Here is a 23708-nt window from a genome sequence, read left to right as displayed (position 1 = left end):
TGGTTAAGGTCTTAACACTTACTGTGGCCTAATAGCTAAGGTATTAACCCTTACTCTGGCCTAATAGCTAAGGTCTTAGACTTGTACTCTGGCCTAATGGTTAAGGTCTTAACTCTTACTCTGGCCTAATAGATGAGGTCTTAGACTCGTACTCTGGCCTAATGGTTAAGGTCTTAGACTCGTACTCTGGCCTAATAGCTAAGGTCTTAACTCTTACTCTGGCATAATAGCTAAGGTCTTAACTCTTACTCTGGCCTAATAGCTAAGGTCTTAGACTCGTACTCTGGCCTAATAGCTAATTTCTTAACTCTTACTCTGGCCTAATAGCTAGGGTCTTAACTCTTACTCTGGCCTAATAGCTAAGGTCTTAGACTCGTACTCTGGCCTAATAGCTAAGGTCTTAACTCTTACTCTGGCCTACTGGTTAAGATCTTAACTCTTACTCTGGCCTAATAGCTAAGGTCTTAGACTCGTACTCTGGCCTAATAGCTAAGGTCTTAGACTTGTACTCTGGCCTACTGGTTAAGGTCTTAACTCTTACTCTGGCCTAATAGCTAAGGTCTTAGACTCGTACTCTGGCCTAATAGCTAAGGTCTTAGACTCGTACTCTGGCCTACTGGTTAAGGTATTAACTCTTACTCTGACCTAATAGCAAAGGTCTTAACTCTTACTCTGGCGTAATAGCTAAGGTCTTAGACTCGTACTCTGGCCTAATGATTAAGGACTTAACTCTTAATCTGGCCTAATAGCTAAGGTCTTAGACTCGTGCTCTGGCCTAATGGTTAAGGTCTTAACTCTTACTCTGGCCTACTGGTTAAGGTCTTAACTCTTACTCTGGCCTAATAACTAAGGTCTTAGCCTGGTACTCTGGCCTAATGGTTAAGGTCTTAACTCTTACTCTAGCCTAATAGCTAAGGTCTTAGACTCGTACTCTGGCCTAATGGTTAAGGTCTTAACTCTTACTCTGGCCTAATAGCTAAGGTCTTATCTTTTACTCTGGCCTAATAGCTAAGGTCTTAGACTCGTACTCTGGCCTAATGGTTAAGGTCTTAACTCTTACTCTGGCCTAATAGCTAAGGTATTAGACTCGTACTCAGGCCTAATGGTTAAGGACTTAACTCTTACTCTGGTCTACTGGTTAAGGTCTTAACACTTACTCTGACCTAATAGCTAAGGTCCTAGACTCATACTCTGGCCTAATGGTTAAGGTCTTAACACTTACTGTGGCCTAATAGCTAAGGTATTAACCCTTACTCTGGCCTAATAGCTAAGGTCTTAGACTCGTACTCTGGCCTAATGGTTAAGGTCTTAACTCTTACTCTGGCCTAATAGATGAGGTCTTAGACTCGTACTCTGGCCTAATGGTTAAGGTCTTAGACTCGTACTCTGGCCTAATAGCTAAGGTCTTAACTCTTACTCTGGCATAATAGCTAAGGTCTTAACTCTTACTCTGGCCTAATAGCTAAGGTCTTAGACTCGTACTCTGGCCTAATAGCTAATTTCTTAACTCTTACTCTGGCCTAATAGCTAGGGTCTTAACTCTTACTCTGGCCTAATAGCTAAGGTCTTAGACTCGTACTCTGGCCTAATAGCTAAGGTCTTAACTCTTACTCTGGCCTTCTGGTTAAGATCTTAACTCTTACTCTGGCCTAATAGCTAAGGTCTTAGACTCGTACTCTGGCCTAATAGCTAAGGTCTTAGACTTGTACTCTGGCCTACTGGTTAAGGTCTTAACTCTTACTCTGGCCTAATAGCTAAGGTCTTAGACTCGTACTCTGGCCTAATAGCTAAGGTCTTAGACTCGTACTCTGGCCTACTGGTTAAGGTATTAACTCTTACTCTGACCTAATAGCAAAGGTCTTAACTCTTACTCTGGCGTAATAGCTAAGGTCTTAGACTCGTACTCTGGCCTAATGATTAAGGACTTAACTCTTAATCTGGCCTAATAGCTAAGGTCTTAGACTCGTGCTCTGGCCTAATGGTTAAGGTCTTAACTCTTACTCTGGCCTACTGGTTAAGGTCTTAACTCTTACTCTGGCCTAATAACTAAGGTCTTAGCCTGGTACTCTGGCCTAATGGTTAAGGTCTTAACTCTTACTCTGGCCTAATAGCTAAGGTCTTAGACTCGTACTCTGGCCTAATGGTTAAGGTCTTAACTCTTACTCTGGCCTAATAGCTAAGGTCTTAGACTCGTACTCCGGCCTAATGGTTAAGGTCTTAACTCTTACTCTGGCCTAATAGCTAAGGTCTTAACTCTTACTCTGGCCTAATAGCTAAGGTCTTTGACTCGTACTCTGGCCTAATGGTTAAGGTCTTAACTCTTACTCTGGCCTAATAGCTAAGGTCTTAGACTCATACTCTGGCCTAATAGCTAAGATCTTAGACTTTTACTCTGGCATAATGGTTAAGGTCTTAACTCTTACTCTGGCCTACAGGTTAAGGTCTTAACTCTTACTCTGGCCTACTGGTTAAGGTCTTAACTCTTACTATGGCCTAATAGCTAAGGTCTTAGACTCGTACTCTGGCCTACTGGTTAAGGTCTTAACTCTTACTCTGGCCTAATAGCTAAGGTCTTAACTCTTACTCTGGCCTAATAGCTAAGGTCTTAGACTCGTACTATGGCCTAATGGTTAAGGTCTTAACTCTTACTCTGGCCTAATAGCTAAGGTCTTAACTTTTACTCTGGCCTAATAGCTAAGGTCTTAGACTCATACTCTGGCCTAATGGTTAAGGTCTTAACTCTTACTGTGGCCTAATAGCTAAGATCTTAACTCTTACTCTGGCCTAATAGCTAAGGTCTTAGACTAGTACTCTGGACTACTGGTTAAGGTCTTAATTGTTATTCTGGCCTAATAGCTAAGGTCTTAACTCTTACACTGGCCTAATAGCTAAGGTCTTAGACTCGTACTCTGGCCTAATGGTTAAGGTCTTAACTCTTACTCTGGCCTAATAGCTAAGGTCTTAACTCTTATTCTGGCCTAATAGCTAAGGTCTTAGACTCGTACTCTGGCCTAATGGTTGAGGTCTTAGACTCGTACTCTGGTCTAATAGCTAAGGTCTTAACACTTACTCTGTCATAATAGCTAGGGTCTTAACTCATACTCTGGCCTAATAGCTAAGATCTTAGACTCGTACTCTGGCATAATGGTTAAGGTCTTAACTCTTACTCTGGCCTACAGGTTAAGGTCTTAACTCTTACTCTGGCCTACTGGTTAAGGTCTTAACTCTTACTATGGCCTAATATCTAAGGTCTTAGACTCGTACTCTGGCCTACTGGTTAAGGTCTTAACTCTTACTCTGGCCTAATAGCTAAGGTCTTAACTCTTACTCTGGCCTAATAGCTAAGGTCTTAGACTCGTACTATGGCCTAATGGTTAAGGTCTTAACTCTTACTCTGGCCTAATAGCTAAGGTCTTAACTTTTACTCTGGCCTAATAGCTAAGGTCTTAGACTCGAACTCTGGCCTAATGGTTAAGGTCTTAACTCTTACTCTGGCCTAATAGCTAAGGTCTTAGACTCGTACTCTGGCCTAATGGTTAAGGTCTTAACTCTTACTCTGGCCTACTGGTTAAGGTCTTAACTCTTACTTTGGCCTAATAGCTAAGGTCTTAGACTCATACTCTGGCCTAATGGTTAAGGTCTTAACTCTTACTGTGGCCTAATAGCTAAGATCATAACTCTTACTCTGGCCTAATAGCTAAGGTCTTAGACTAGTACTCTGGACTACTGGTTAAGGTTTTAATTGTTATTCTGGCCTAATAGCTAAGGTCTTAACTCTTACACTGGCCTAATAGCTAAGGTCTTAGACTCGTACTCTGGCCTAATGGTTAAGGTCTTAACTCTTACTCTGGCCTAATAGCTAAGGTCTTAACACTTACTCTGGCATAATAGCTAGGGTCTTAACTCTTACTCTGGCCTAATAGCTAAAGTCTTAACTCTTACTCTGGCCTAATAGCTAAGGTCTTAACTCTTACTCTGGCCTAATAGCTAAGGTCTTAGACTCGTACTCTGGCCTAATAGCTAAGGTCTTAACTCTTACTCTGGCCTACTGTTTAAGGTCTTAACTCTTACTCTGGCCTAATAGCTAAGGTCTTAGACTCATACTCTGGCCTAATAGCTAAGGTCTTAACTCTTACTCTGGCGTAATAGCTAAGGTCTTAGACTTGTACTCTGGCCTAATGATTAAGGTCTTAACTCTTAATCTGGCCTAATAGCTAAGGTCTTAGACTCGTGCTCTGGCCTAATGGTTAAGGTCTTAACTCTTACTCTGGCCTACTGGTTAAGGTCTTAGACTCGTACTCTGGCCTAATGGTTAAGGTCTTAACTCTTACTCTGGCCTAATAGCTAAGGTCTTAACTCTTACTCTGGCCTAATAGCTAAGGTCTTAACTCTTACTCTGGCCTAATAGCTAAGGTCTTAGACTAGTACTCTGGACTACTGGTTAAGGTCTTAATTGTTATTCTGGCCTAATAGCTAAGGTCTTAACTCTTACACTGGCCTAATAGCTAAGGTCTTAGACTCGTACTCTGGCCTAATGCTTAAGGTCTTAACTCTTACTCTGGCCTAATAGCTAAGGTCTTAACTCTTACTCTGGCCTAATAGCGAAGGTCTTAGACTCGTACTCTGGTCTAATGGTTGAGGTCTTAGACTCGTACTCTGGTCTAATAGCTAAGGTCTTAACACTTACTCTGGCATAATAGCTAGGGTCTTAACTCTGACTCTGGCCTAATAGCTAAAGTCTTAACTCTTACTCTGGCCTAATAGCTAAGGTCTTAACTCTTACTCTGGCCTAATAGCTAAGGTCTTAGACTCGTACTCTGGCCTAATAGCTAAGGTCTTAACTCTTACTCTGGCCTACTGTTTAAGGTCTTAACTCTTACTCTGGCCTAAAAGCTAAGGTCTTAGACACATACTCTGGCCTAATAGCTAAGGTCTTAACTCTTACTCTGGCCTAATAGCTAAGGTCTTTGACTCATACTCTGGCCTAATGGTTAAGGTCTTAACTCTTACTCTGGCCTAATAGCTAAGGTCTTAGACTCGTACTCTGGCCTAATAGCTAAGATCTTAGACTCGTACTCTGGCCTAATGGTTAAGGTCTTAACTCTTACTCTGGCATACAGGTTAAGGTCTCAACTCTTACTCTGGCCTACTGGTTAAGGTCTTAACTCCTACTCTGGCCTAATAGCTAAGGTCTTAGACTCGTACTCTGGCCTAATAGCTAAGGTCTTAACTCTTACTCTGGCCTAATAGCTAAGGTCTTAGACTCGTACTATGGCCTAATGGTTAAGGTATTAACTCTTACTCTGGCCTAATAGCTAAGGTCTTATCTTTTACTCTGGCCTAATAGCTAAGGTCTTAGACTCGTACTCTGGCCTAATGGTTAAGGTCTTAACTCTTACTCTGGCCTAATAGCTAAGGTATTAGACTTTTACTCTGGCCTAATGGTTAAGGTCTTAACTCTTACTCTGGTCTACTGGTTAAGGTCTTAACACTTACTCTGACCTAATAGCTAAGGTCCTAGACTCATACTCTGGCCTAATGGTTAAGGTCTTAACACTTACTGTGGCCTAATAGCTAAGGTATTAACCCTTACTCTGGCCTAATAGCTAAGGTCTTAGACTCGTACTCTGGCCTAATGGTTAAGGTCTTAACTCTTACTCTGGCCTAATAGATGAGGTCTTAGACTCGTACTCTGGCCTAATGGTTAAGGTCTTAGACTCGTACTCTGGCCTAATAGCTAAGGTCTTAACTCTTACTCTGGCATAATAGCTAAGGTCTTAACTCTTACTCTGGCCTAATAGCTAAGGTCTTAGACTCGTACTCTGGCCTAATAGCTAATTTCTTAACTCTTACTCTGGCCTAATAGCTAGGGTCTTAACTCTTACTCTGGCCTAATAGCTAAGGTCTTAGACTCGTACTCTGGCCTAATAGCTAAGGTCTTAACTCTTACTCTGGCCTACTGGTTAAGATCTTAACTCTTACTCTGGCCTAATAGCTAAGGTCTTAGACTCGTACTCTGGCCTAATAGCTAAGGTCTTAGACTTGTACTCTGGCCTACTGGTTAAGGTCTTAACTCTTACTCTGGCCTAATAGCTAAGGTCTTAGACTCGTACTCTGGCCTAATAGCTAAGGTCTTAGACTCGTACTCTGGCCTACTGGTTAAGGTATTAACTCTTACTCTGACCTAATAGCAAAGGTCTTAACTCTTACTCTGGCGTAATAGCTAAGGTCTTAGACTCGTACTCTGGCCTAATGATTAAGGACTTAACTCTTAATCTGGCCTAATAGCTAAGGTCTTAGACTCGTGCTCTGGCCTAATGGTTAAGGTCTTAACTCTTACTCTGGCCTACTGGTTAAGGTCTTAACTCTTACTCTGGCCTAATAACTAAGGTCTTAGCCTGGTACTCTGGCCTAATGGTTAAGGTCTTAACTCTTACTCTAGCCTAATAGCTAAGGTCCTAGACTCGTACTCTGGCCTAATGGTTAAGGTCTTAACTCTTACTCTGGCCTAATAGCTAAGGTCTTATCTTTTACTCTGGCCTAATAGCTAAGGTCTTAGACTCGTACTCTGGCCTAATGGTTAAGGTCTTAACTCTTACTCTGGCCTAATAGCTAAGGTATTAGACTCGTACTCAGGCCTAATGGTTAAGGACTTAACTCTTACTCTGGTCTACTGGTTAAGGTCTTAACACTTACTCTGACCTAATAGCTAAGGTCCTAGACTCATACTCTGGCCTAATGGTTAAGGTCTTAACACTTACTGTGGCCTAATAGCTAAGGTATTAACCCTTACTCTGGCCTAATAGCTAAGGTCTTAGACTCGTACTCTGGCCTAATGGTTAAGGTCTTAACTCTTACTCTGGCCTAATAGATGAGGTCTTAGACTCGTACTCTGGCCTAATGGTTAAGGTCTTAGACTCGTACTCTGGCCTAATAGCTAAGGTCTTAACTCTTACTCTGGCATAATAGCTAAGGTCTTAACTCTTACTCTGGCCTAATAGCTAAGGTCTTAGACTCGTACTCTGGCCTAATAGCTAATTTCTTAACTCTTACTCTGGCCTAATAGCTAGGGTCTTAACTCTTACTCTGGCCTACTGGTTAAGATCTTAACTCTTACTCTGGCCTAATAGCTAAGGTCTTAGACTCGTACTCTGGCCTAATAGCTAAGGTCTTAGACTTGTACTCTGGCCTACTGGTTAAGGTCTTAACTCTTACTCTGGCCTAATAGCTAAGGTCTTAGACTCGTACTCTGGCCTAATAGCTAAGGTCTTAGACTCGTACTCTGGCCTACTGGTTAAGGTATTAACTCTTACTCTGACCTAATAGCAAAGGTCTTAACTCTTACTCTGGCGTAATAGCTAAGGTCTTAGACTCGTACTCTGGCCTAATGATTAAGGACTTAACTCTTAATCTGGCCTAATAGCTAAGGTCTTAGACTCGTGCGCTGGCCTAATGGTTAAGGTCTTAACTCTTACTCTGGCCTACTGGTTAAGGTCTTAACTCTTACTCTGGCCTAATAACTAAGGTCTTAGCCTGGTACTCTGGCCTAATGGTTAAGGTCTTAACTCTTACTCTGGCCTAATAGCTAAGGTCTTAGACTCGTACTCTGGCCTAATGGTTAAGGTCTTAACTCTTACTCTGGCCTAATAGCTAAGGTCTTAACTCTTACTCTGGCCTAATAGCTAAGGTCTTTGACTCGTACTCTGGCCTAATGGTTAAGGTCTTAACTCTTACTCTGGCCTAATAGCTAAGGTCTTAGACTCATACTCTGGCCTAATAGCTAAGATCTTAGACTTTTACTCTGGCATAATGGTTAAGGTCTTAACTCTTACTCTGGCCTACAGGTTAAGGTCTTAACTCTTACTCTGGCCTACTGGTTAAGGTCTTAACTCTTACTATGGCCTAATAGCTAAGGTCTTAGACTCGTACTCTGGCCTAATAGCTAAGGTCTTAACTCTTACTCTGGCCTAATAGCTAAGGTCTTAGACTCGTACTCTGGCCTAATGGTTAAGGTCTTAACTCTTACTCTGGCCTAATAGCTAAGGTCTTAACTCTTACTCTGGCCTAATAGCTAAGGTCTTTGACTCGTACTCTGGCCTAATGGTTAAGGTCTTAACTCTTACTCTGGCCTAATAGCTAAGGTCTTAGACTCATACTCTGGCCTAATAGCTAAGATCTTAGACTCGTACTCTGGCATAATGGTTAAGGTCTTAACTCTTACTCTGGCCTACAGGTTAAGGTCTTAACTCTTACTCTGGCCTACTGGTTAAGGTCTTAACTCTTACTATGGCCTAATAGCTAAGGTCTTAGACTCGTACTCTGGCCTACTGGTTAAGGTCTTAACTCTTACTCTGGCCTAATAGCTAAGGTCTTAACTCTTACTCTGGCCTAATAGCTAAGGTCTTAGACTCGTACTATGGCCTAATGGTTAAGGTCTTAACTCTTACTCTTACACCCATCTCCTCATCACCAGACTCGAGGAGATGGGTGTAAGAGGTAAAGCGCTTGGTTGGCTGACTGATTTTCTGACCAAAAGGACGCAAACTGTCAATCTAGGTCCCTTTAGCTCGTCCACCACCGGGATCAGCAAGGGGGTTCCTCAGGGCACTTGTTTGAGCCCTATATTGTTCAATATCTATGTAGCCCCCTTGGCAGGATACCTCAGACGGCTTGGGTTTGACCCCATATCCTATGCCGATGACACGCAACTTTTGATGTCTTTCGACAAAGCAAATCCGCTTACCCTGGACTTGTTTTCCGAGGGCATGAAAGGAATTGCGCAGTGGATGAGGGAAAATTATTTACAGTTAAATTCTGACAAATCAGAAATCATGTTGTTTGGAGAGTCAAAACTGAGATGGTCCCCTAGTTGGTGGCCTGAGGAATTGGGCTCTGCCCCGTCCCCCAAAGATGTTGTAAAAGATCTGGGTGTACGCCTGGACAATGATCTTACTTTAGAAGAACATGTTAACAGTACCGCCAACACCTGCTTTCACACCCTCCGCATGTTGCGTAAGGTCTGCCCCTTCCTTCCCTTATCTACCCGTAAATCTTTGGTTCAATCACTGATTATCAGTAGATTGGACTACTGCAATGCCCTGTTAATCGCAGCGAAAGAAAAATCTCTATGCAAACTGCAGGTGGTCCAGAACACCGCTGCCCGATTAGTAATTAACGCACTTCCCAGGACCCCCTCTGCTCCTTTACTCCACGACCTCCATTGGCTCCCCATAAAAAAGAGGGTCAGATTCAAAATCTGTTGCATGGTTTTTAAATCCTTGCACAACTTGGGTCCTGGCTACTTTGCTCGGAAACTGGTCAGATACATTCCGACTAGATTACTGAGATCCAGCCAACTTGCATACCTGCAAATCCCTCGCATCAAACTAGCCCGGATGGGAGGTAAAGCGTTCTCCTATCTGGCACCCCGTTACTGGAATCTTCTCCCATTACATCTTCGCCAATGTACCAATTTGGGGGTCTTCCGGAAATTACTGAAAACACATCTTTTCTAATCATTTTCCCTCAGTGGCCAATCAGCAGTCTAAAGCGCAGAGATACCCCGTATGGGGTGATTCGGGCGCTATACAAAACCCATAAATAAATAAATAATAGCTAAGGTCTTAACTTTTACTCTGGCCTAATAGCTAAGGTCTTAGACTCGTACTCTGGCCTAATGGTTAAGGTCTTAACTCTTACTCTGGCCTAATAGCTAAGGTCTTAGACTCGTACTCTGGCCTAATGGTTAAGGTCTTAACTCTTACTCTGGCCTACTGGTTAAGGTCTTAACTCTTACTTTGGCCTAATAGCTAAGGTCTTAGACTCATACTCTGGCCTAATGGTTAAGGTCTTAACTCTTACTGTGGCCTAATAGCTAAGATCATAACTCTTACTCTGGCCTAATAGCTAAGGTCTTAGACTAGTACTCTGGACTACTGGTTAAGGTCTTAATTGTTATTCTGGCCTAATAGCTAAGGTCTTAACTCTTACACTGGCCTAATAGCTAAGGTCTTAGACTCGTACTCTGGCCTAATGGTTAAGGTCTTAACTCTTACTCTGGCCTAATAGCTAAGGTCTTAACTCTTACTCTGGCCTAATAGCTAAGGTCTTAGACTCGTACTCTGGCCTAATGGTTGAGGTCTTAGACTCGTACTCTGGTCTAATAGCTAAGGTCTTAACTCTTACTCTGGCCTACTGTTTAAGGTCTTAACTCTTACTCTGGCCTAATAGCTAAGGTCTTAGACTCATACTCTGGCCTAATAGCTAAGGTCTTAACTCTTACTCTGGCCTAATAGCTAAGGTCTTAACTCTTACTCTGGCCTAATAGCTAAGGTCTTAGACTCGTACTCTGGCCTAATAGCTAAGGTCTTAACTCTTACTCTGGCCTACTGTTTAAGGTCTTAACTCTTACTCTGGCCTAATAGCTAAGGTCTTAGACTCATACTCTGGCCTAATAGCTAAGGTCTTAACTCTTACTCTGGCCTAATAGCTAAGGTCTTTGACTCATACTCTGGCCTAATGGTTAAGGTCTTAACTCTTACTCTGGCCTAATAGCTAAGGTCTTAGACTCGTACTCTGGCCTAATAGCTAAGATCTTAGACTCGTACTCTGGCCTAATGGTTAAGGTCTTAACTCTTACTCTGGCCTACAGGTTAAGGTCTCAACTCTTACTCTGGCCTACTGGTTAAGGTCTTAACTCTTACTCTGGCCTAATAGCTAAGGTCTTAGACTCGTACTCTGGCCTACTGGTTAAGGTCTTAACTCTTACTCTGGCCTAATAGCTAAGGTCTTAACTCTTACTCTGGCCTAATAGCTAAGGTCTTAGACTCGTACTATGGCCTAATGGTTAAGGTATTAACTCTTACTCTGGCCTAATAGCTAAGGTCTTATCTTTTACTCTGGCCTAATAGCTAAGGTCTTAGACTCGTACTCTGGCCTAATGGTTAAGGTCTTAACTCTTACTCTGGCCTAATAGCTAAGGTATTAGACTCGTACTCTGGCCTAATGGTTAAGGTCTTAACTCTTACTCTGGTCTACTGGTTAAGGTCTTAACATTTACTCTGACCTAATAGCTAAGGTCCTAGACTCATACTCTGGCCTAATGGTTAAGGTCTTAACACTTACTGTGGCCTAATAGCTAAGGTATTAAACCTTACTCTGGCCTAATAGCTAAGGTCTTAGACTCGTACTCTGGCCTAATGGTTAAGGTCTTAACTCTTACTCTGGCCTAATAGATGAGGTCTTAGACTCGTACTCTGGCCTAATGGTTAAGGTCTTAGACTCGTACTCTGGCCTAATAGCTAAGGTCTTAACTCTTACTCTGGCAAAATAGCTAAGGTCTTAACTCTTACTCTGGCCTAATAGCTAAGGTCTTAGACTCGTACTCTGGCCTAATAGCTAATTTCTTAACTCTTACTCTGGCCTAATAGCTAGGATCTTAACTCTTACTCTGGCCTAATAGCTAAGGTCTTAGACTCGTACTCTGGCCTAATAGCTAAGGTCTTAACTCTTACTCTGACCTACTGGTTAAGATCTTAACTCTTACTCTGGCCTAATAGCTAAGGTCTTAGACTCGTACTCTGGCCTAATAGCTAAGGTCTTAGACTTGTACTCTGGCCTACTGGTTAAGGTCTTAACTCTTACTCTGGCCTAATAGCTAAGGTCTTAGACTCGTACTCTGGCCTAATAGCTAAGGTCTTAGACTCGTACTCTGGCCTACTGGTTAAGGTATTAACTCTTACTCTGACCTAATAGCAAAGGTCTTAACTCTTACTCTGGCGTAATAGCTAAGGTCTTAGACTCGTACTCTGGCCTAATGATTAAGGTCTTAACTCTTAATCTGGCCTAATAGCTAAGGTCTTAGACTCGTGCTCTGGCCTAATGGTTAAGGTCTTAACTCTTACTCTGGCCTACTGGTTAAGGTCTTAACTCTTACTCTGGCCTAATAACTAAGGTCTTAGCCTGGTACTCTGGCCTAATGGTTAAGGTCTTAACTCTTACTCTGGCCTAATAGCTAAGGTCTTAGACTCGTACTCTGGCCTAATGGTTAAGGTCTTAACTCTTACTCTGGCCTAATAGCTAAGGTCTTAACTCTTACTCTGGCCTAATAGCTAAGGTCTTAGACTCGTACTCTGGCCTAATGGTTAAGGTCTTAACTCTTACTCTGGCCTAATAGCTAAGGTCTTAACTCTTACTCTGGCCTAATAGCTAAGGTCTTTGACTCGTACTCTGGCCTAATGGTTAAGGTCTTAACTCTTACTCTGGCCTAATAGCTAAGGTCTTAGACTCATACTCTGGCCTAATAGCTAAGATCTTAGACTTTTACTCTGGCATAATGGTTAAGGTCTTAACCCTTACTCTGGCCTAATAGATGAGGTCTTAGACTCGTACTCTGGCCTAATGGTTAAGGTCTTAGACTCGTACTCTGGCCTAATAGCTAAGGTCTTAACTCTTACTCTGGCAAAATAGCTAAGGTCTTAACTCTTACTCTGGCCTAATAGCTAAGGTCTTAGACTCGTACTCTGGCCTAATAGCTAATTTCTTAACTCTTACTCTGGCCTAATAGCTAAGATCTTAACTCTTACTCTGGCCTAATAGCTAAGGTCTTAGACTCGTACTCTGGCCTAATAGCTAAGGTCTTAACTCTTACTCTGACCTACTGGTTAAGATCATAACTCTTACTCTGGCCTAATAGCTAAGGTCTTAGACTCGTACTCTGGCCTAATAGCTAAGGTCTTAGACTTGTACTCTGGCCTACTGGTTAAGGTCTTAACTCTTACTCTGGCCTAATAGCTAAGGTCTTAGACTCGTACTCTGGCCTAATAGCTAAGGTCTTAGACTCGTACTCTGGCCTACTGGTTAAGGTATTAACTCTTACTCTGACCTAATAGCAAAGGTCTTAACTCTTACTCTGGCGTAATAGCTAAGGTCTTAGACTCGTACTCTGGCCTAATGATTAAGGTCTTAACTCTTAATCTGGCCTAATAGCTAAGGTCTTAGACTCGTGCTCTGGCCTAATGGTTAAGGTCTTAACTCTTACTCTGGCCTACTGGTTAAGGTCTTAACTCTTACTCTGGCCTAATAACTAAGGTCTTAGCCTGGTACTCTGGCCTAATGGTTAAGGTCTTAACTCTTACTCTGGCCTAATAGCTAAGGTCTTAGACTCGTACTCTGGCCTAATGGTTAAGGTCTTAACTCTTACTCTGGCCTAATAGCTAAGGTCTTAACTCTTACTCTGGCCTAATAGCTAAGGTCTTAGACTCGTACTCTGGCCTAATGGTTAAGGTCTTAACTCTTACTCTGGCCTAATAGCTAAGGTCTTTGACTCGTACTCTGGCCTAATGGTTAAGGTCTTAACTCTTACTCTGGCCTAATAGCTAAGGTCTTAGACTCGTACTCTGGCCTAATAGCTAAGGTCTTAGACTCGTACTCTGGCCTACTGGTTAAGGTATTAACTCTTACTCTGACCTAATAGCAAAGGTCTTAACTCTTACTCTGGCGTAATAGCTAAGGTCTTAGACTCGTACTCTGGCCTAATGATTAAGGTCTTAACTCTTAATCTGGCCTAATAGCTAAGGTCTTAGACTCGTGCTCTGGCCTAATGGTTAAGGTCTTAACTCTTACTCTGGCCTACTGGTTAAGGTCTTAACTCTTACTCTGGCCTAATAACTAAGGTCTTAGCCTGGTACTCTGGCCTAATGGTTAAGGTCTTAACTCTTACTCTGGCCTAATAGCTAAGGTCTTAGACTCGTACTCTGGCCTAATGGTTAAGGTCTTAACTCTTACTCTGGCCTAATAGCTAAGGTCTTAACTCTTACTCTGGCCTAATAGCTAAGGTCTTAGACTCGTACTCTGGCCTAATGGTTAAGGTCTTAACTCTTACTCTGGCCTAATAGCTAAGGTCTTAACTCTTACTCTGGCCTAATAGCTAAGGTCCTAGACTCATACTCTGGCCTAATGGTTAAGGTCTTAACACTTACTGTGGCCTAATAGCTAAGGTATTAAACCTTACTCTGGCCTAATAGCTAAGGTCTTAGACTCGTACTCTGGCCTAATGGTTAAGGTCTTAACTCTTACTCTGGCCTAATAGATGAGGTCTTAGACTCGTACTCTGGCCTAATGGTTAAGGTCTTAGACTCGTACTCTGGCCTAATAGCTAAGGTCTTAACTCTTACTCTGGCAAAATAGCTAAGGTCTTAACTCTTACTCTGGCCTAATAGCTAAGGTCTTAGACTCGTACTCTGGCCTAATAGCTAATTTCTTAACTCTTACTCTGGCCTAATAGCTAGGATCTTAACTCTTACTCTGGCCTAATAGCTAAGGTCTTAGACTCGTACTCTGGCCTAATAGCTAAGGTCTTAACTCTTACTCTGACCTACTGGTTAAGATCTTAACTCTTACTCTGGCCTAATAGCTAAGGTCTTAGACTCGTACTCTGGCCTAATAGCTAAGGTCTTAGACTTGTACTCTGGCCTACTGGTTAAGGTCTTAACTCTTACTCTGGCCTAATAGCTAAGGTCTTAGACTCGTACTCTGGCCTAATAGCTAAGGTCTTAGACTCGTACTCTGGCCTACTGGTTAAGGTATTAACTCTTACTCTGACCTAATAGCAAAGGTCTTAACTCTTACTCTGGCGTAATAGCTAAGGTCTTAGACTCGTACTCTGGCCTAATGATTAAGGTCTTAACTCTTAATCTGGCCTAATAGCTAAGGTCTTAGACTCGTGCTCTGGCCTAATGGTTAAGGTCTTAACTCTTACTCTGGCCTACTGGTTAAGGTCTTAACTCTTACTCTGGCCTAATAACTAAGGTCTTAGCCTGGTACTCTGGCCTAATGGTTAAGGTCTTAACTCTTACTCTGGCCTAATAGCTAAGGTCTTAGACTCGTACTCTGGCCTAATGGTTAAGGTCTTAACTCTTACTCTGGCCTAATAGCTAAGGTCTTAACTCTTACTCTGGCCTAATAGCTAAGGTCTTAGACTCGTACTCTGGCCTAATGGTTAAGGTCTTAACTCTTACTCTGGCCTAATAGCTAAGGTCTTAACTCTTACTCTGGCCTAATAGCTAAGGTCTTTGACTCGTACTCTGGCCTAATGGTTAAGGTCTTAACTCTTACTCTGGCCTAATAGCTAAGGTCTTAGACTCATACTCTGGCCTAATAGCTAAGATCTTAGACTTTTACTCTGGCATAATGGTTAAGGTCTTAACTCTTACTCTGGCCTAATAGCTAAGGTCTTAGACTCATACTCTGGCCTAATAGCTAAGATCTTAGACTCGTACTCTGGCATAATGGTTAAGGTCTTAACTCTTACTCTGGCCTACAGGTTAAGGTCTTAACTCTTACTCTGGCCTACTGGTTATGGTCTTAACTCTTACTTTGGCCTAATAGCTAAGGTCTTAGACTCATACTCTGGCCTAATGGTTAAGGTCTTAACTCTTACTGTGGCCTAATAGCTAAGATCATAAATCTTACTCTGGCCTAATAGCTAAGGTCTTAGACTCGTACTCTGGCCTAATGGTTGAGGTCTTAGACTCGTACTCTGGTCTAATAGCTAAGGTCTTAACACTTACTCTGGCATAATAGCTAGGGTCTTAACTCTTACTCTGGCCTAATAGCTAAAGTCTTAACTCTTACTCTGGCCTAATAGCTAAGGTCTTAGACTCGTACTCTGGCCTACTGGTTAAGGTCTTAACTCTTACTCTGGCCTAATAGCTAAGGTCTTAACTCTTACTCTGGCCTAATAGCTAAGGTCTTAACTCTTACTCTGGCCTAATAGCTAAGGTCTTAGACTCGTACTATGGCCTAATGGTTAAGGTCTTAACTCTTACTCTGGCCTAATAGCTAAGGTCTTAACTTTTACTCTGGCCTAATAGCTAAGGTCTTAGACTCGTACTCTGGCCTAATGGTTAAGGTCTTAACTCTTACTCTGGCCTAATAGCTAAGGTCTTAGACTCGTACTCTGGCCTAATGGTTAAGGTCTTAACTCTTACTCTGGCCTACTGGTTAAGGTCTTAACTCTTACTTTGGCCTAATAGCTAAGGTCTTAGACTCATACTCTGGCCTAATGGTTAAGGTCTTAACTCTTACTGTGGCCTAATAGCTAAGATCATAACTCTTACTCTGGCCTAATAGCTAAGGTCTTAGACTCGTACTCTGGCCTAATGGTTGAGGTCTTAGACTCGTACTCTGGTCTAATAGCTAAGGTCTTAACACTTACTCTGGCATAATAGCTAGGGTCTTAACTCTTACTCTGGCCTAATAGCTAAAGTCTTAACTCTTACTCTGGCCTAATAGCTAAGGTCTTAGACTCGTACTCTGGCCTAATGGTTAAGGTCTTAACTCTTACTCTGGCCTAATAGCTAAGGTCTTAACTCTTACTCTGGCCTAATAGCTAAGGTCTTAGACTCGTACTCTGGCCTAATGGTTAAGGTCTTAACTCTTACTCTGGCCTACTGGTTAAGGTCTTAACTCTTACTTTGGCCTAATAGCTAAGGTCTTAGACTCATACTCTGGCCTAATGGTTAAGGTCTTAACTCTTACTGTGGCCTAATAGCTAAGATCATAACTCTTACTCTGGCCTAATAGCTAAGGTCTTAGACTAGTACTCTGGACTACTGGTTAAGGTTTTAATTGTTATTCTGGCCTAATAGCTAAGGTCTTAACTCTTACACTGGCCTAATAGCTAAGGTCTTAGACTCGTACTCTGGCCTAATGGTTAAGGTCTTAACTCTTACTCTGGCCTAATAGCTAAGGTCTTAACACTTACTCTGGCATAATAGCTAGGGTCTTAACTCTTACTCTGGCCTAATAGCTAAAGTCTTAACTCTTACTCTGGCCTAATAGCTAAGGTCTTAACTCTTACTCTGGCCTAATAGCTAAGGTCTTAGACTCGTACTCTGGCCTAATAGCTAAGGTCTTAACTCTTACTCTGGCCTACTGTTTAAGGTCTTAACTCTTACTCTGGCCTAATAGCTAAGGTCTTAGACTCATACTCTGGCCTAATAGCTAAGGTCTTAACTCTTACTCTGGCGTAATAGCTAAGGTCTTAGACTCGTACTCTGGCCTAATGATTAAGGTCTTAACTCTTAATCTGGCCTAATAGCTAAGGTCTTAGACTCGTGCTCTGGCCTAATGGTTAAGGTCTTAACTCTTACTCTGGCCTACTGGTTAAGGTCTTAGACTCGTACTCTGGCCTAATGGTTAAGGTCTTAACTCTTACTCTGGCCTAATAGCTAAGGTCTTAACTCTTACTCTGGCCTAATAGCTAAGGTCTTAGACTCGTACTCTGGCCTAATGGTTAAGGTCTTAACTCTTACTCTGGCCTAATAGCTAAGGTCTTAACTCTTACTCTGGCCTAATAGCTAAGGTCTTAGACTCGTACTCTGGCCTAATGGTTGAGGTCTTAGACTCGTACTCTGGTCTAATAGCTAAGGTCTTAACACTTACTCTGGCATAATAGCTAGGGTCTTAACTCTTACTCTGGCCTAATAGCTAAAGTCTTAACTCTTACTCTGGCCTAATAGCTAAGGTCTTAGACTCGTACTCTGGCCTAATAGCTAAGGTCTTAGACTCGTACTCTGGCCTAATAGCTAAGGTCTTAACTCTTACTCTGGCGTAATAGCTAAGGTCTTAGACTCGTACTCTGGCCTAATGATTAAGGTCTTAACTCTTAATCTGGCCTAATAGCTAAGGTCTTAGACTTGTGCTCTGGCCTAATGGTTAAGATCTTAACTCTTACTCTGGCCTACTGGTTAAGGTCTTAGACTCGTACTCTGGCCTAATGGTTAAGGTCTTAACTCTTACTCTGGCCTACAGGTTAAGGTCTTAACTCTTACTCTGGCCTACTGGTTAAGGTCTTAACTCTTACTATGGCCTAATATCTAAGGTCTTAGACTCGTACTCTGGCCTACTGGTTAAGGTCTTAACTCTTACTCTGGCCTAATAGCTAAGGTCTTAACTCTTACTCTGGCCTAATAGCTAAGGTCTTAGACTCGTACTATGGCCTAATGGTTAAGGTCTTAACTCTTACTCTGGCCTAATAGCTAAGGTCTTAACTTTTACTCTGGCCTAATAGCTAAGGTCTTAGACTCGAACTCTGGCCTAATGGTTAAGGTCTTAACTCTTACTCTGGCCTAATAGCTAAGGTCTTAGACTCGTACTCTGGCCTAATGGTTAAGGTCTTAACTCTTACTCTGGCCTACTGGTTAAGGTCTTAACTCTTACTTTGGCCTAATAGCTAAGGTCTTAGACTCATACTCTGGCCTAATGGTTAAGGTCTTAACTCTTACTGTGGCCTAATAGCTAAGATCATAACTCTTACTCTGGCCTAATAGCTAAGGTCTTAGACTAGTACTCTGGACTACTGGTTAAGGTTTTAATTGTTATTCTGGCCTAATAGCTAAGGTCTTAACTCTTACACTGGCCTAATAGCTAAGGTCTTAGACTCGTACTCTGGCCTAATGGTTAAGGTCTTAACTCTTACTCTGGCCTAATAGCTAAGGTCTTAACTCTTACTCTGGCCTAATAGCTAAGGTCTTAGACTCGTACTCTGGCCTAATGGTTGAGGTCTTAGACTCGTACTCTGGTCTAATAGCTAAGGTCTTAACACTTACTCTGGCATAATAGCTAGGGTCTTAACTCTTACTCTGGCCTAATAGCTAAAGTCTTAACTCTTACTCTGGCCTAATAGCTAAGGTCTTAACTCTTACTCTGGCCTAATAGCTAAGGTCTTAGACTCGTACTCTGGCCTAATAGCTAAGGTCTTAACTCTTACTCTGGCCTACTGTTTAAGGTCTTAACTCTTACTCTGGCCTAATAGCTAAGGTCTTAGACTCATACTCTGGCCTAATAGCTAAGGTCTTAACTCTTACTCTGGCATAATAGCTAAGGTCTTAGACTCGTACTCTGGCCTAATGATTAAGGTCTTAACTCTTAATCTGGCCTAATAGCTAAGGTCTTAGACTCGTGCTCTGGCCTAATGGTTAAGGTCTTAACTCTTACTCTGGCCTACTGGTTAAGGTCTTAGACTCGTACTCTGGCCTAATGGTTAAGGTCTTAACTCTTACTCTGGCCTAATAGCTAAGGTCTTAACTCTTACTCTGGCCTAATAGTTAAGGTCTTAGACTCGTACTCTGGCCTAATGGTTAAGGTCTTAACTCTTACTCTGGCCTAATAGCTAAGGTCTTAACTCTTACTCTGGCCTAATAGCTAAGGTCTTTGACTCGTACTCTGGCCTAATGGTTAAGGTCTTAACTCTTACTCTGGCCTAATAGCTAAGGTCTTAGACTCATACTCTGGCCTAATAGCTAAGATCTTAGACTCGTACTCTGGCATAATGGTTAAGGTCTTAACTCTTACTCTGGCCTACAGGTTAAGGTCTTAACTCTTACTCTGGCCTACTGGTTAAGGTCTTAACTCTTACTATGGCCTAATAGCTAAGGTCTTAGACTCGTACTCTGGCCTACTGGTTAAGGTCTTAACTCTTACTCTGGCCTAATAGCTAAGGTCTTAACTCTTACTCTGGCCTAATAGCTAAGGTCTTAGACTCGTACTATGGCCTAATGGTTAAGGTCTTAACTCTTACTCTGGCCTAATAGCTAAGGTCTTAACTTTTACTCTGGCCTAATAGCTTAGGTCTTAGACTCGTACTCTGGCCTAATGGTTAAGGTCTTAACTCTTACTCTGGCCTAATAGCTAAGGTCTTAGACTCGTACTCTGGCCTAATGGTTAAGGTCTTAACTCTTACTCTGGCCTACTGGTTAAGGTCTTAACTCTTACTTTGGCCTAATAGCTAAGGTCTTAGACTCATACTCTGGCCTAATGGTTAAGGTCTTAACTCTTACTGTGGCCTAATAGCTAAGATCATAACTCTTACTCTGGCCTAATAGCTAAGGTCTTAGACTAGAACTCTGGACTACTGGTTAAGGTCTTAATTGTTATTCTGGCCTAATAGCTAAGGTCTTAACTCTTACACTGGCCTAATAGCTAAGGTCTTAGACTCGTACTCTGGCCTAATGGTTAAGGTCTTAACTCTTACTCTGGCCTAATAGCTAAGGTCTTAACTCTTACTCTGGCCTAATAGCTAAGGTCTTAGACTCGTACTCTGGCCTAATGGTTGAGGTCTTAGACTCGTACTCTGGTCTAATAGCTAAGGTCTTAACTCTTACTCTGGCCTACTGTTTAAGGTCTTAACTCTTACTCTGGCCTAATAGCTAAGGTCTTAGACTCATACTCTGGCCTAATAGCTAAGGTCTTAACTCTTACTCTGGCCTAATAGCTAAGGTCTTAACTCTTACTCTGGCCTAATAGCTAAGGTCTTAGACTCGTACTCTGGCCTAATAGCTAAGGTCTTAACTCTTACTCTGGCCTACTGTTTAAGGTCTTAACTCTTACTCTGGCCTAATAGCTAAGGTCTTAGACTCATACTCTGGCCTAATAGCTAAGGTCTTAACTCTTACTCTGGTCTAATAGCTAAGGTCTTAACACTTACTCTGTCATAATAGCTAGGGTCTTAACTCATACTCTGGCCTAATAGCTAAGATCTTAGACTCGTACTCTGGCATAATGGTTAAGGTCTTAACTCTTACTCTGGCCTACGGGTTAAGGTCTTAACTCTTACTCTGGCCTACTGGTTAAGGTCTTAACTCTTACTATGGCCTAATATCTAAGGTCTTGGACTCGTACTCTGGCCTACTGGTTAAGGTCTTAACTCTTACTCTGGCCTAATAGCTAAGGTCTTAACTCTTACTCTGGCCTAATAGCTAAGGTCTTAGACTCGTACTATGGCCTAATGGTTAAGGTCTTAACTCTTACTCTGGCCTAATAGCTAAGGTCTTAACTTTTACTCTGGCCTAATAGCTAAGGTCTTAGACTCGAACTCTGGCCTAATGGTTAAGGTCTTAACTCTTACTCTGGCCTAATAGCTAAGGTCTTAGACTCGTACTCTGGCCTAATGGTTAAGGTCTTAACTCTTACTCTGGCCTACTGGTTAAGGTCTTAACTCTTACTTTGGCCTAATAGCTAAGGTCTTAGACGCATACTCTGGCCTAATGGTTAAGGTCTTAACTCTTACTGTGGCCTAATAGCTAAGATCATAACTCTTACTCTGGCCTAATAGCTAAGGTCTTAGACTAGTACTCTGGACTACTGGTTAAGGTTTTAATTGTTATTCTGGCCTAATAGCTAAGGTCTTAACTCTTACACTGGCCTAATAGCTAAGGTCTTAGACTCGTACTCTGGCCTAATGGTTAAGGTCTTAACTCTTACTCTGGCCTAATAGCTAAGGTCTTAACTCTTACTCTGGCCTAATAGCTAAGGTCTTAGACTCGTACTCTGGCCTAATGGTTGAGGTCTTAGACTCGTACTCTGGTCTAATAGCTAAGGTCTTAACACTTACTCTGTCATAATAGCTAGGGTCTTAACTCATACTCTGGCCTAATAGCTAAGATCTTAGACTCGTACTCTGGCATAATGGTTAAGGTCTTAACTCTTACTCTGGCCTACAGGTTAAGGTCTTAACTCTTACTCTGGCCTACTGGTTAAGGTCTTAACTCTTACTATGGCCTAATATCTAAGGTCTTAGACTCGTACTCTGGCCTACTGGTTAAGGTCTTAACTCTTACTCTGGCCTAATAGCTAAGGTCTTAACTCTTACTCTGGCCTAATAGCTAAAGTCTTAGACTCGTACTATGGCCTAATGGTTAAGGTCTTAACTCTTACTCTGGCCTAATAGCTAAGGTCTTAACTTTTACTCTGGCCTAATAGCTAAGGTCTTAGACTCGAACTCTGGCCTAATGGTTAAGGTCTTAACTCTTACTCTGGCCTAATAGCTAAGGTCTTAGACTCGTACTCTGGCCTAATGGTTAAGGTCTTAACTCTTACTCTGGCCTACTGGTTAAGGTCTTAACTCTTACTTTGGCCTAATAGCTAAGGTCTTAGACTCATACTCTGGCCTAATGGTTAAGGTCTTAACTCTTACTGTGGCCTAATAGCTAAGATCATAACTCTTACTCTGGCCTAATAGCTAAGGTCTTAGACTAGTACTCTGGACTACTGGTTAAGGTTTTAATTGTTATTCTGGCCTAATAGCTAAGGTCTTAACTCTTACTCTGGCCTAATAGCTAAGGTCTTAACTCTTACTCTGGCCTAATAGCTAAGGTCTTAGACTCGTACTCTGGCCTAATGGTTGAGGTCTTAGACTCGTACTCTGGTCTAATAGCTAAGGTCTTAACACTTACTCTGGCATAATAGCTAGGGTCTTAACTCTTACTCTGGCCTAATAGCTAATGTCTTAACTCTTACTCTGGCCTAATAGCTAAGGTCTTAACTCTTACTCTGGCCTAATAGCTAAGGTCTTAGACTCGTACTCTGGCCTAATAGCTAAGGTCTTAACTCTTACTCTGGCGTAATAGCTAAGGTCTTAGACTCGTACTCTGGCCTAATGATTAAGGTCTTAACTCTTAATCTGGCCTAATAGCTAAGGTCTTAGACTCGTGCTCTGGCCTAATGGTTAAGATCTTAACTCTTACTCTGGCCTACTGGTTAAGGTCTTAGACTCGTACTCTGGCCTAATGGTTAAGGTCTTAACTCTTACTCTGGCCTACAGGTTAAGGTCTTAACTCTTACTCTGGCCTACTGGTTAAGGTCTTAACTCTTACTATGGCCTAATATCTAAGGTCTTAGACTCGTACTCTGGCCTACTGGTTAAGGTCTTAACTCTTACTCTGGCCTAATAGTTAAGGTCTTAGACTCGTACTCTGGCCTAATGGTTAAGGTCTTAACTCTTACTCTGGCCTAATAGCTAAGGTCTTAACTCTTACTCTGGCCTAATAGCTAAGGTCTTTGACTCGTACTCTGGCCTAATGGTTAAGGTCTTAACTCTTACTCTGGCCTAATAGCTAAGGTCTTAGACTCATACTCTGGCCTAATAGCTAAGATCTTAGACTCGTACTCTGGCATAATGGTTAAGGTCTTAACTCTTACTCTGGCCTACAGGTTAAGGTCTTAACTCTTACTCTGGCCTACTGGTTAAGGTCTTAACTCTTACTATGGCCTAATAGCTAAGGTCTTAGACTCGTACTCTGGCCTACTGGTTAAGGTCTTAACTCTTACTCTGGCCTAATAGCTAAGGTCTTAACTCTTACTCTGGCCTAATAGCTAAGGTCTTAGACTCGTACTATGGCCTAATGGTTAAGGTCTTAACTCTTACTCTGGCCTAATAGCTAAGGTCTTAACTTTTACTCTGGCCTAATAGCTTAGGTCTTAGACTCGTACTCTGGCCTAATGGTTAAGGTCTTAACTCTTACTCTGGCCTAATAGCTAAGGTCTTAGACTCGTACTCTGGCCTAATGGTTAAGGTCTTAACTCTTACTCTGGCCTACTGGTTAAGGTCTTAACTCTTACTTTGGCCTAATAGCTAAGGTCTTAGACTCATACTCTGGCCTAATGGTTAAGGTCTTAACTCTTACTGTGGCCTAATAGCTAAGATCATAACTCTTACTCTGGCCTAATAGCTAAGGTCTTAGACTAGAACTCTGGACTACTGGTTAAGGTCTTAATTGTTATTCTGGCCTAATAGCTAAGGTCTTAACTCTTACACTGGCCTAATAGCTAAGGTCTTAGACTCGTACTCTGGCCTAATGGTTAAGGTCTTAACTCTTACTCTGGCCTAATAGCTAAGGTCTTAACTCTTACTCTGGCCTAATAGCTAA

This window comes from Triturus cristatus, chromosome 10, assembly GCF_964204655.1.
Source record: "Triturus cristatus chromosome 10, aTriCri1.1, whole genome shotgun sequence".
NCBI classification, from domain to species: domain Eukaryota; kingdom Metazoa; phylum Chordata; class Amphibia; order Caudata; family Salamandridae; genus Triturus; species Triturus cristatus.
Note: the sequence above shows the minus strand (reverse complement) of the source record.